The sequence below is a fragment of the Zonotrichia albicollis genome, chromosome 31, assembly GCF_047830755.1.
Source record: "Zonotrichia albicollis isolate bZonAlb1 chromosome 31, bZonAlb1.hap1, whole genome shotgun sequence".
Lineage (NCBI taxonomy): Eukaryota > Metazoa > Chordata > Aves > Passeriformes > Passerellidae > Zonotrichia > Zonotrichia albicollis.
In genome coordinates this window covers 1,145,707-1,159,438 of record NC_133849.1, presented here as the reverse complement: position 1 = coordinate 1,159,438, position 13,732 = coordinate 1,145,707, and the positions used below count along the sequence as shown (strand labels likewise).

General features: G+C 51.8%; 1 long non-coding RNA gene across 1 annotated transcript; it reads right to left on the bottom strand.

The window, feature by feature from the left end:
• Positions 1-310: 310 nt before the first annotated feature.
• LOC141725907 (uncharacterized) lies at positions 311-9,431 on the bottom strand. The gene is made up of 2 exons (XR_012577467.1): positions 9,124-9,431; positions 311-5,769 (listed from the first exon to the last, which is right to left on the bottom strand). It is a non-coding gene; the product is annotated as an uncharacterized LOC141725907 (long non-coding RNA).
• Between the last annotated feature and the right edge of the window lie 4,301 nt (positions 9,432-13,732).

Sequence of the window (13,732 nt, the reverse complement as noted above, 5' to 3'; positions counted from 1 at the left end):
CCCAGATTTGCTTTTTCCATTCCCTCCCTGAACAGGCACATCTAAACCGGTACCACTGGTGAATCCTCCCCCAAAGAGTGAGAAACTCACCCTCTATATGCCAGTGGTACATGGCCCATGTCCTATCTTCCATCCAAAGGACCTTCCCAGATGCCATCATCCTACATTTTATGGATGACATTCTGTCTTGGTTTGAAAAGACAAGTGTCTGCTAAGGAAGGCAGGAGCTTCCTGTGAAATGGAACATGTAAACTCCCTCCCTCTGAAATATTATAATTTTGAAATTAAAAAGCTCTCAAGCAAAGATATGGGAATAAGAATAACAGTTCTTTACTAGGAAAACTAAAATTACAAATGCAATAGTACAAACAAAAAACCCCACTGACAGAGTCAGAATATGACCTGACACCCAGTGGGTCACAGTGGTGGTAGCAGTCCTATTAAATGGTGGCTGCAGCAGTGCTCCTGGAGTGACAGGTGTGGTTCTGTTGAAGCAGAGATCTTGTAGAAGGGTGGAGTTTTCCTCTGAAGGTCCAGTGGTGGTGTAGATGGGCCTGGACTTCCCCTGGAAATGCAGTGGAAAAGAAAGCTGCTCCTCTGGGAATCCAGTGGGAAAAGGCTGTCTCTCTTCTTGCAAATGTCAAATTATATCCAGGCAGGAGTGCTCGGCTCCTCCCTCAGGCCAGAGCATCTCACAATGGGATGATGAAATTTTTATCAGTCATGCAGTGACAATGGCCCAATAACAGAAGATATCTCCCAGAGGGGGGATTGTTGAGGAAGAGATAAGGCAAACTTGTGAGAGGTGATCTGAAGTTTCCCCCATTTACCTCACAACCGTCACAAGGACAGAGACCATGACCCTGAAGACCCTGGCTGGAGGTCTGGCCTGGTTGAGGTGGATGCTCACCAAGTGATTGTTTGCAGCTGTGCTTGCTGGGTCACCACAGTATATTGGAATAAGAATCCCAATATAACCAGTTAGATGGTGCCTAGGCCAGTTCTGACCCTCGCTGCTGGGCCAAAGGCAGCACTGTGGTGTTTTACCCCAGAGATACCTTGGCTGGCGGCAGAGTGCAGCGGGGCACAAGAGAGGACTCCGTTCTCCTCAGGAGAGAGCTTCTGGCGATGGTGAAGAGAAGGAAGGAGTGGATTCTGCTAGAAGGTTGCCAGATGTTTATTCCATTGGTACAGAGGTGTCTGCACTGGGCCACTGCTGCTAACAGAATGGAGACCGCATGGTCTCATTAACATTTTAAGCTCAGGGCAGGGGAAGGGGAGGGGACAGGTGAGTCACCAACCAGGTGAAGGGGCAGGGTCTCAAGGGACTAGGGACACCTATCACACGACGCCTTGCTGGTATGTTAGCCTGATTGACAGGGCACACTCAGCGAGGGGCGAGGGGGAAGGGAGAAGGTAAAACAGGATATTGCAACACACCACAACAACAGTACAACTGCTTTGAGCAGGGGCTGAGAGGGAGCGGCTTGCTCTGTAAGCTTACACCTGCTTCACAATCTTCGCTCATCACAATGGCCCGTGAATTTCCCCACCTCTTGGCCAATTGAACTTTCTGAGGTAACTCCAGTGATCCCCCCATGGAAGATCCCGCATCAGCCTCACAACCGCTGTAAGGGAAGCCCCCTCCCAAGGACTGAGACCTCTAAAATTGTAACACAGGGGCGCTGGCCTGACTGAAGCGAGAGGTTTGCCAAGTGTTTCCTGCAGGTCTGTTCGCTGAGCCAAGACTGGTTTCCCATAGAAACCAATCCTGAAACAATGGGTCTGCTCACTGCTGAGATTAATTTGTCCTGTTTTGGAATGTGGACTGTCTATACACATTTTCAATAGACTTATTCTACATTGTCTTTTATCTGTTGCCCCCTCGAGGATGACTATAAAAGACCCCTGAGTTAACCAAAGAATTTGAGATTCTCTCCAACATGACAAGACAGATCTATTGGCTGGACCACGAGGATTTTGTCTCTCCCTTGGTAGCTATTTCCACCCCCGTCTTTCTCTCTCTCCCTCTATCCTTTATCTCCTTTCTATTCCTTCTATCACATTTGCTATGGGCACTCAATAAAAGGTGCATTTGTTTTGATTAAGACCGAAATCCCCTCTGTGTTGTTTTTGCACTCTGAGATCAGTTAATGAACCATCACAACCCCACTTGTACCAGTGGATTGTGACATTAAATTGCCGTCACGGACAGGATTCCAACAGACAGATGGGTTTGCAGGGTTTGTAGTAGTTTGTAACAGGGGAAGGACGTTTCACTCCAGCCGCACCGAGCCCAACACCCCAAAAGGGGTGAGCGGTTGTCTAGAAAGCAAGGGGGGTGACTGGAATTTGCCACAAACTGCACACGCCTAGGTGAAAAACACCCCCATACTCAATTGAGGGTTCTGTCTTCAGAATTTCACAAGAGATATCTTTTTGCACAAGAGGAAACTGTTTTTTGTGTATGTGTGAATCTGGACTGTCTGGAAAGGGAAGGGACTATTTGAAGTAACTGAGTAGAACCTCCCAGGCAGATTTAGTCTCTTCACCCACCCAGGGAATTGGGAAGGGAACAGAAACACAGCAAAGGCTGTGAGATTGTGTAACTTAAGTCTATACCTCCCTGTCGTGGTTTTGGTCCCTTCATAAAATGCCTGAAAACCTCGGCGCAAAAGTTGAAGCTGAATTTTATGCTCTACTAGCCAAACACAAAGTCAAACCTTCTCCGGGAGTAGAAGAATGGGCACAAAGTAACTGACTTAATTTGGAAAATGTTATTGATAGAGAGTATGTTCTTTATAACATGAAAAAAATTTAAACCGGGCAAAAATAAAACTATTCTCTGCTCAGTTTTGGGAGCTTGTCTCACAGCAGCTATAGAAACTCTCTTAAAGTGAAGAAGTGAGGAAAAAGCTCTAATGGACTGCCTTCAAAACCTAGCTGAAATTTGGCAAAAACAATTAAATTAAGAAAGAAATGAGATCCATCTGTTACGAGCTGCCCTTAGAGAGGAACATGTTAAGAATTCACTGAATGCTGATTCCTCAACACAGGCAGAGGAAAAGAAACTCCTCACATTAAACAGATTTATCCCCATAAGGAACTAGAAGCAGTAAAACACTGTGGAGAAAACTGCTGCCCTCACTTGAGACTCCTGGTTAAAACAGAATATAATTATATTAATGATGAAGATTTTGAACCACATATCACAACTGAACAAATACCATTCAGCACTACCAAATTAGCTAAGCTGAAGAAAGAATACGGGCACCTTCCACAAGAATTGGAGACAGAATATGTCTTCTGAGTGTGCCTCAGTGGTGGAGATCAAATTAAATTAACTGAGCAGGAGGCCAGTGGGTACTGGGGACATGGAGTTTTCTTAACAACAGGAGGTAAGTGTGACACATGGTCCCTGACACAATGTGCGGCTTTCTGGGCCGGGGGAATTAATACTTTGGAAAGGGGAGACCCTTTAGCTATAGTCAGTACCCTCGACCAGCTTTTGGAAAGCGCCTACAAAGCCACCTGCCTGCAAATGATTCATGGAATAAAAGTTGATTCCTGGTTTTCAGTCACCAATGCAATTACCTGTAAAACCTGAAATTATTACTTCTTTAATTCGAGGGCTTCCAGAACACCTAAACGTACAGCAATTACTTTACAGAAAACCATAATGGCCTTGGGTCCCATAGAGAGACTAGGTAGATTCCTTGGTAACCCCACCGACCAAACTGGATCTACTGATTCTGGTTTCACTCCATACTCCATCCCCTCACAGCCCCCGGCTTCTCAATCTGATTCAGCTGCCGGTAGCCGTAAAGTTTGGACATGGAGTGAGGTTGCAGAAGATTAGATTAATTACAATAGACAATATGGACCTGTAAAAACCCTGGAGGAGAAATCAGAAAAAACAAATGGTGTTTGGTTTATCAGGGCACCTCACACTGAAAATTTAGAGAAGGGAAAACGGATCCCCGTGGCCTCGGGTCCAGCCAGGACCTCCTGCTCCATCCCCGTGCTGATTTTCGGGGGGGGTCGTGTGTCCCCCAAGCCCCACTGTCACTCTGCTCCCACCCAGTAAACCTTCCCAGTTAAACACAGTCCAGTTTATGGGGGGCACTGGGGAGGGACCTGGGGGGACCCCACAGGGGGCCGTGACTGGGCAGGGAGGGTGGGGGCCAGGTGGGGAACACTGGGAGCTGCGGGTCTTCTCGGCAAGTGAGTCATCAGCCCTGCTCTCTCTGATTGGCTCATTCCCGTTCATCTCATTCTCTGATTGGCTGAGGAGTGGCACAGAAGATGAGAGAAGGGAGAGATCCCACCCAGAGCACCAGCACGGGGACAACAGAGCCAGCCTGGGCACAGGGACGGAATTTATTACCAACCAAATCACAGCAGCACAAGGAGAAGGGAAAGAAATCTCTCCAACACCTTCCCCCCACCCAATGGGGATCACCCAGAACAGGGGTTATTGACAATGGAGAGATGGGGACATCCGAGTTTAGATCAGAAGCCAATTTTATTGAGTATACCAGGGGTTTATATAGGGTTTCACTTGCATGGTAGTTATAGGGGGCTCTATTTTTGGTAACAATTTCCCATTGGTTACACATTCTTCATGACATCTTGTCATCTGGTAACATTATCTTATCAAAATCTCACATGTTGCTTGGTCACTTGCTGCCCAGGGAGCCTTTATCTGTGTCTGTTTTTCCCACACTTTCTGCTCACTCAGACCTAAGATAACAGGCCCCTTTATCAGTTCCTCTGTACTCTCTGTTTTATTCCCCATAAGGGGTCACCACAGATCTGCCCAACAACGGTCACTGGGGATCATCCAACAGGGATCCACCAATGGGGGATGGAGCTGGATCAGCGCACAAAGCTCTTCCTGAACTCAGGGCACACACAGGGCTTCCCTCAGTGGTGCCTCAGTTGGTGTTGGGTCAAGGCTGAGCTCCTGGAGAAGCTCTTCCCACACTCCCCACACTCGTAGGGCCTCTCCCCGGTGTGGATGCGCCGGTGGGTGGTGAGGGTGAAGTTGCGCTTGAAGCCTTTCCCGCAGTCAGGGCAGCGGAAGGGCCTCTCCTCGGTGTGAATCTGCTCATGTTTGATGAGATCGGAGCTGACGTGAAACTTCTTCCCACGCTCAGGACACTCGTAGGGCCTCTCCCCGGTGTGGATGCGCTGGTGTGTTCTCAGGGTGGAGCTCCACCCAAAGCTCTTCCCACATTCCAAGCAGGTGTTCCCCTGTGTGGATCACCTGGTGCCTCATCAGGACAGAGCACTGCCTGAAACTCTTCCCACATTCCCCACACTCGTAGGACCGTTCCCCATTGTGGATCCTCTGGTGCCGAATCAGGTCAGAGCAGTCTCTGAAGCTCTTCCCACATTCCCCACACTCAAAGGGCCTTTCTCCAGTGTGGCTCTCCTGGTGCTGGATCAGGGTTGAGCTCCGGCTGAAACATTTCCCACATTCCCCACACTCGTAGGGCTTTTCCCCACTGTGGATCCTCTGGTGCTGGATCAGGTTGGAGTTCCACCTGAAGCCCTTCCCACATTCCAAGCACTTGTGGGGCTTCTCCCTGCCATGAGGCTTCTCCACCAGCTCTGAGCTCTGGCTGGATCTCTGGCCGTTTCCTGCCTCAGGGGGGCTCTTTCCTCCCCACAGCTCCCTGGGCTGGGTTTGCAGCCCCTCCTCATGCGAAATCTCCAGGGCTTTTCCTCCTCCTCCATCCACACGCGCCCTGGGAATGAAAAATCCTGGTTTGGGGAAAAAAAACAAGATGAGAGTGCCTTGGGCTGGTGGTTCCTCTATGCCCGAGTCATTGGGAACCTTTTCTCTGTAAGAACCTCCGAAACACCATGATTCAGCACAAAAATACTGCAATCTTCAAGACATAGATAAAAAACTCCGCAAACATCAAGATTCAGCCAAAACCACCTCCAAAATACAAAGATTCAGAACCCACAAAAAAACTGTAACACTGACATATTAGCCCAATCAAGCTCAGAAACACCAAGATTCAGCCCCCGTGAAAATCATGGATCCTCCTCCCCAGATATCTGCTGCATGTGAGGGGGCAACACTCCGAGAGCTGGGGCTAGAGACTGCAGATACAGGGAGAGGTGGAACCTTGCAGTGCTTCCTGTTTCTGCTCTTCCTCCTGTGTCTCCACTCTTCCTCACACTCCTCTTCCTCCTGCTATTCCTCCTTCTCCTGCACAATCCCACCTTCTCCTCCCACATGCATTGTTTGACCATTTTGTTCCTCAACCCTGCTTCTCCTTCCCTTCTCCTCCTGCCCCAGGGCCAGTACACACTGCTGGCTCCCTCTTTCCCCCAAACCCACAGCATCCCACGGCAGGGGCAGGGATGGAGCTGGGGCAGGTCGGGCTGGGGCAGCGCTGGGCTCTCGGCCGCTCCCGCCCGCACTTGGTCCCCACTGCAGCCGCTCCCGCCAGGACAGTGCGGGGGGGCCCGGCCTTGGCGCTGCCCCACTCCCACCTCCCCAAATTCCCCTCGCATTTGGACAACAGGGCATGGATGGTGTTGGTGTGCTGCAAAGGGATTGGGTGAAGGGGAGTGTGCAGCAATACGATTAAGGCAAGAAGCCGCAGGAGGAATTTATGTGGTAAGAAAAAGAAAAGAGGAAGAAGAGAAAAATAGTGGCATCTAAAAGCAACATCCTGTTACAGGGGAGGGAAGGAAGGGCAATCAGACACAGCGCAGGTCACCGCCCCATGCTCAGCTCAACCCGTGCAGCTATGGGTGCCTGTGAGACCCTGGCACTGAAATGCCCTGAGCAGGAAGGCTTCAATATCTTCTGCTGACACCATGGCACCTAACAGGGGGGCAAAAGGAATTCTGAAAAGCTGAAAAGCCATCAGAACAAATCCTACAACACCATGAACCAGCCCCTGAGTACCCGAACCAATTCATATCAGGAGCCACAGAACCCATTTCTCATTTCTATGGCATCATTAGATTACAAGCTGTCCTCGGAATAACCAACCAGACAGCTCCAGCTCCTGACCTTCCTGCTGACCAATCCACTGAAATGAGGAACACAACACTAAACCATAGGATGGGATCAGATCATCAGTTAGCAGAAAAAGGAGGAGTTTGTGGAAAATTTAAAGACTCAAACTGCTGGTGGCAATTAGATGACAAACGAAAAGTGCTGAACAGATAACAAAGGAAACAAGAAAGCAGCTCATGTTGTGGCCCAAACATGGAAAGGATGGGAATGGGACACGGTTTCATGGCTCCCTGGCTCCATGGGTTAAACAAGTGATGTTTCTCCTCTCATGTGCTACAGCAACTCTCATCTTTGTACCATGCTCCACACCTTGAGAGTGCAGCTCATTCAGCAGGTGAGTGAGGGGATGCAGGTGGCAGCCATGGCTCCTGATCCAGAAACGGCTACAGAAGGACAGGGAATGAGGGCACTGAGAATAATCCCAAAACCAAAGAAGACCCAGGAAGAAAAATCAGAGTCAATGAGTGAATCTGCCTGGAGATAGGGTCAGGGACTTGTAGATAAGGAAGTAATGGGAGAAACCATCAGCTTTAGAAAATGTTAGAAATTGACACAGAAAGCTCCTCAAAGTCCTGCTGAATTCCTGAACTTCCAGAAGAACAAAGACTGAACAGAGCAGTGAATATCGGCTGTTCTACAAAAGTGGGGATGCACATTAACGAGGACACCGGATCGGGAGATCTGAACCTTCCAAGCACCTCAGCCAGTGGGCAAAGGGAGATGAGGCCGGGAAAATGAGGAGACAAAGGAGGCTGTGAACTACAACAATGGCAGAGAGCGCACAGCAAATGCCCCACGGCCTCTCCCTCTGCTCAGCGATAAAGTCACTTTTACAGGACTCCTCTGTCTCCTCTGCGCACAGAAACCTCCGGCCACGGCAATTTCCCCGCACAGCCCCGGGCACGGGGCAGCCCCCTCTGTCCCAGCCACAGCAACCGGGCCGAGCCAGCGCTGCTCCGGCAGCGGCTCCTGCCGAGGCAGCGGCTGCAAGGAGACCGCGGGCAGGGGATGCCCAAGAGAGGCCCCGAGCCCCTGGGAGCCCCTGCAGAGCCATGGAAGGGGCTCCTGGCGGCACCTGTGAGCCCGGGGGGATCCCGCTGGAGCAGCCCGTTCCCCAGGGATGTGTCCCGTGGGAGGGACCCCAGGCCGGAGCAGGACGAGGATTCCTGTCCCTGAGGGGAGGCTGTGACAGGACCGGGCTGTGACCCCCATCCCCTGCGCCTCTGGCTGGGGAGAAGGGAGGGAATGCGGGACAGAGTTAAGCCCGGGAAGGAGAGAGAAGTGGGGGGGGGGATATTTTCGTAGGAATTATTTCAGTTCTCATTCTCTTGCCCTGCCATGTTGGAGAATAAATTCAATTAGTTTCCCCAAGTCAAGTGTGAGAGGAATGATGGATTTTGTCCTTACAAACAGGCTGTGGGTTTGCTGGTAGATCAAACCAGCACTGAGAGATAAAAGAAACAATGGAAAAGATTCCACTGATTGATGAATGGGAAAAGACAGTTGCTTTTACAAACAAACTTTAGGTTTGCTGATAAATTAAACTGAACACTGAAAGATGAAAGAAACAATGAGGGAAAACCCTAAATTCCATAAGAATTAAAAATTAAAAGGGAGGTTGTACATCAGAGGGAAATCTTAAGTATCGGGAGTAGAGGGAAATTTGAACCTCTCAACTACCTCAGCCAATGGGGAAAGAGAGAAGGGAAACGCGGCCAGGAAACTGGGATAAAAAGGGAGGCTGCGTCCTCCAAAACTTGGAGAGACCCCAGGTGAATGCCCCATGGCCTCTCTCTTTATTCGAATAAAGTAAAAGGATTCCTCTGTCTCCTTTTTGGACATAAACCTCTGAGGTGTGTGGATTAATTCTCCTGACAAGTGCGTTCTGCCCGTCACCAGTGATTGAACTGTCCCACCCTCACCCAGACCCTCGAGCCTTTCCTTACGTGCTCTGTTTCCTGCCCAGGGGCAGGAGGGAAGTGACAGAGAGGTTTTGGCCTCTCTCCAGCATCCCCTGCTCCGGCCTGGGCTCCTGCCGGGGCTGCAGCCGGGTCCCGGCTCCGTCCCGCACTCACCCCAGCTCCCAGCGCCCTCAGGTCCCGGTCACGCCGAGCTCCCGGCGGTTCGGGGCAGCAGCAGCGGCTCCTTGGCCTCCTGCCCGGGCCGGGGCCAGCGGCGGGGCCGCTCCGCAGCAGCGGCTGCCGGGAAATGCCGGAGTTCGGAGAAAAGGAGGCGGGGCCGTGCCGGGTGCACAGCCCGCCCCTCACCGCGATTGGCTGATCCTGCCGTCACTCCTCGAGCTCGCGCGGTGATTGGTGGGAGCGGGGCCAAGCACGGCCCCTGCTGCCGCCCTGAGGGCGGCCTTGGCTCGGCACAGCCGCCATTACCGGAGCCTGGTGAGGCGGCGGCGGAGCTTGGAGGCAGCCCCAGGGCAGCCTCCGGGCACGGGGCAGGGCCCTCTGTCCCAGCCAAAGGAACCGGGCTGAGCCAGCGCTGCTCCGGCAGCGGCTTCTGCCGAGGCAGCGGCCGCAAGGAGACCGCGGGCAGCCGCTCCCGCAGCGCCCTCACGCCAGCGGCAACACGGGCCGGACACGGCGCAACGAACCCGCCGGGAACCCCCCTGAACCCCCATTCCTGGGCACTGGGACACCCCTGAATCTCCATTTCCGGAACTGGGATTCCCCTACACCCCGTTATCTGGGACTGGGACTCCCGTACAGCCCCGTCAGAGTTCTGGGAGCCCCCTGCCCCCCCTTTTTCGGGGATCCTGCACCACCCTGACACCTACCCCAAAGACAACGGATGCTGCCCCAGAGCCTGACCCTGCCCCACAGCCCACCTCAGCTATAAACTACCCAGATTGGATGGGGGTTCTGGTGAGGGAGAGATACGCGAGATGAACCAGATGCTGAAGGAGCACATTTCTCAAGCTCATGAGAAGCCCTCCCAGTGCCTCAAAGAGGGAGAGTCTAATAGTGCAGCAATGCAACCCACAGATGTTACAACTGTCCGGGTTCCTGCTGAACTGCAAAGGCAGTCACAGCCAGCAGCAGTTGCCCCTGTAGAAACAAGGAGGTCTAAGATGAAAGCAGAGCACCCAGATAAGGGAAAGCCCTCACAACCCTCAGGAGATCCAGAGGTTGAGATCGTCACCGAGTCCCTGACGTACGAAAATCTCTAAAATCTGCACAAAGGCATTGCATGATGGGGATGTGAGACTTATACAACCTGGCTACTTTGGGTCTGGGACCTTATAAGTACAGGTGTCCTGTACTACATGGTGGTGAGGCAAGGAATTTGAGACCCTTGACCCAGGACTCAGGTATCAATCAGATTTTTGTAAGGGAGCCAGGGTCCCTTTCCCTCTAGGAGCGGCTTTTAATGAGTGCCAGAGAGAGGTTTGTCCACAGGGAGAGCATGCAGGAGCACCACCATAGAATGTGCTGGAAGACCCTTGAGGAAGGCATTCAACAGCTGAGAGATGTGGCAGTATTGGAGGTACTCTTTGGGAGGGATGGACAGCATGATAATGACCCCAACAAGGTCAGATGCACAGGGCAAATGTTGTGGAGTCTAGCAAATCTGGGGCCATCTCAATACACCACCTTTATTGCAACGATTAATGCCGACACCAACCGAGAGACAGTGGGCTCTGTTGCCAACAAGCTTAGAAATTATGAGAGTATGATCAATGGCCCAATGCTGGCTCATGTCTCTGCTGTGATTAAAAATCTCAAAGAGGAGATGAGGGAAGAGGTGAGGTGTCACAGTCATATTTTATGAAAACTCCTTTCCTTAGGATTTTTTCCTCCTGAGAAGCCAAGAGGCCTTAGGAACAAAATGCAAACAATAATTATCTGCTGCTGTGGAATTACCAGCTGGATCTGTGACTGGTCTCATGTTGTTGTTTCTAATTAATGGCCAATCACAGTCCAGCTGTCTGGACTGTCTTGGTCAGTCACAAGCCTTTGTTACTAATTCTTTTTCTATTCTTAGCTAGCCTTCTGATGAACTCCTTTCTTCTATTCTTTTAGTATAGTTTTAACATAATATATATCATAAAATAATAAATCAAACCTTCTGAAACATGGAGCCAACATTCTCATCTCTTCCCTCATTCTGGGACCTCTGTGAACACCGTCACAGTGAGGAGCAACAGTTCCCATATGGCACCAGTGCAAGTCACAGGCCCCAAAGTCAGAGCCCAATGTTCCCCAGCTAGACAGAGAGGGTACCCGCCAGGGGCTGACTTGTGCTTCTCCCTGCGTGACCATGGGGAAGACATGGGAAGGTGGGATGGAAAACCCACTTCTGTCCTGGCAGCACGGGTGCGTCAATTCAAGGAGGGAAACACTAATCGAGGGAACTCCAGTAAAGTGAAGGAAGCCTCAACCTCCCATGACCAAGCTGCTGAGTATGATCTGTCAGATCCCCTTGAACGAACCTCCACCATGTATGCCCAGGAAAGAAATAACATGGACTAGAGGGGCCCTGCCTCTAGCCAGGAAGAGGCACGGCCAAACTGGATCTTTTAGACAGTGTGGATCTGATGGCCTGGCACATCAAAGCCACAAAAATGTGATGCCTCAGTTGATACTGGTGCGCAGTGTACCCTGATACCATCGGGATATGTGGGGGCAGAACCTGTTTCCATTGCCAGGGTGACAGGGGGATCCCAGCAATTGACCCCGTTGGGAGCTGAGGTGAGCCTGACTGGGAAAGAGTGGCAGAAACATCCTATTGTGACCGGCCCAGAGGCCCCGTGTATTCTGGGCATAGACTTCCTCCCGAATGGCTTTACAAAGACCCAGAAAGACTCAAGTGAGCTTTTGGCATAGCTGCTGTAGAGACAGAGAACATTAAGCAATTGAACACTTTGCCTGGACTATCACAAATCCATCTGCAGTAGGACTTCTGAGGGTGGAAGCGCGAGTGCCAACTGCCACCTTGACGGTGCACCGCTGGCAGTCCTGGACGAATTGGGACACCATGATCCCCATCCACAAAATGATCCGTGAGCTGGAGAGCCAAGGGGTGCTCAGCAAAACCCACTCACCCTTCAACAGCCCCATCTGGCCTGTGTGCAAGTCTCACAGAGAATGGAGATTGACTGTGGACTATCATGGCTTGAATGAAGTGACTCCACCACTGAGCGCTGCTGTGCCAGACATGCTGGAACTCCACTACGAGCTGGAGTCCAGGGCAGTGAAATGGTATGCCACCATTGGCATTGCCAATGCATTTTTCTCCATTCCTCTGGCAGCAGAATGCAGGCCTCAGTTTGCTTCCACCTGGCGGGGCATGCAGTACACGTGGAACCGACTGCCCCAGGGGTGGAAGCACAGCCCCACCATCTGCCATGGACTGATCCAGACTGCACTAGAAAGGGGTGAGGCTCCAGAGCACTTGTAGTACATCGATGACATCATTGTGTGGGAGAACACAGCAATGGAAGTGTTTGAGAATGGAGAGAGGATCATCCAGATTCTGCTGGAAGCCAGCTTCACCATCAAGAAGAGCAAAATCAAGGGACCTGCCCAAAAGATCCAGTTCCTGGAGTAAAGTGGCAAGATGGATGGCGTCAGATTCCCACTGATGTCATCAACAAGATCACAGCAATGTCTCCACCAACCAGCAAGAAGGAAACATAAGCTTTCCTCCCTGCCATGAGGCTTCTCCACCAGCTCTGAGCTCTGGCTGGATCTCTGGCCGCCTTCCTGACTCAGGGGGGCTCTTTCCTCCCCACAGCTCCCTGGGCTGGGTTTGAAGCCCCTCCACGTGTGGGATCTCTGGGGCTTTTCCACCTCTTCCATTTAGCCACAGCTTGAGAATGACAAACCCTGGTTTGGGGGAAACCAAGGTGGGAGTGCCTTGGAGTAGAAGCTCCTCCTGGCCAGGTCCATCTCTGGATCTCAGCAGGAGTCTTGTGTCCATGAAAATCTCCACAATATCAAGATTCAGCCCAACGGTTTCAGGGGCTCCCCCTTCTCCAGCGTCCTGCTTAGGGATGATCCAGGGGCTTTTGGGGGTCCATGGGGTCCCTTCTACCCTGATGCTCTGCTTTGAGATCCCAGGGGTCCCTCCTCTCCAGGCTCCCCCCCTTTCCAGTCTGCCGGGGTCCCCCAGCTCTGGGATCGCCCCTCTCTGCTCTCCACACTCTGGGGGTCCCAGGGGTTCCCCTCCTCTGCTCTCCCGGGGGTCCCCAGGACCAATGTCCTCCCCTGCCCATACTGGGCAATGGCTACGTGGGCCCCCAAAGATCCCCCAAGGGGCTCAGCTTTGGGGTCCTGCAAGATCCAAACCTACACACACAGAGAAAAAAACCTCCCAGGGACACAAGATGATATCTGGGGTTAATTCCACAATCTGTGAGCTCCAAACACACCCCAACAAAAAAACCCTCTCAGGGACCCCCACGATAGATTTGGGACTAGCTCCCCCTCCCCGTTCACCTGCAGGACGAGCTGGGGCGATGGTTCCGCACCCGCGGCCACAGGGGGCACTGGAACCTCCTGTTCCTCCTGTTCCTGCTCCTGCTCCTCCTCTTCCTGCTCCTCCTTTTCCTCTCTCCCTCCTCCTCCTCCTTCCTAATCCCACCTCCTCCCCAGTTCCTGCCTTCTGTGTATTTAGAGTGGAGAACCTTGCCAGCATTTAGAACCAGAACAAAGATCCCAGATGGAACAA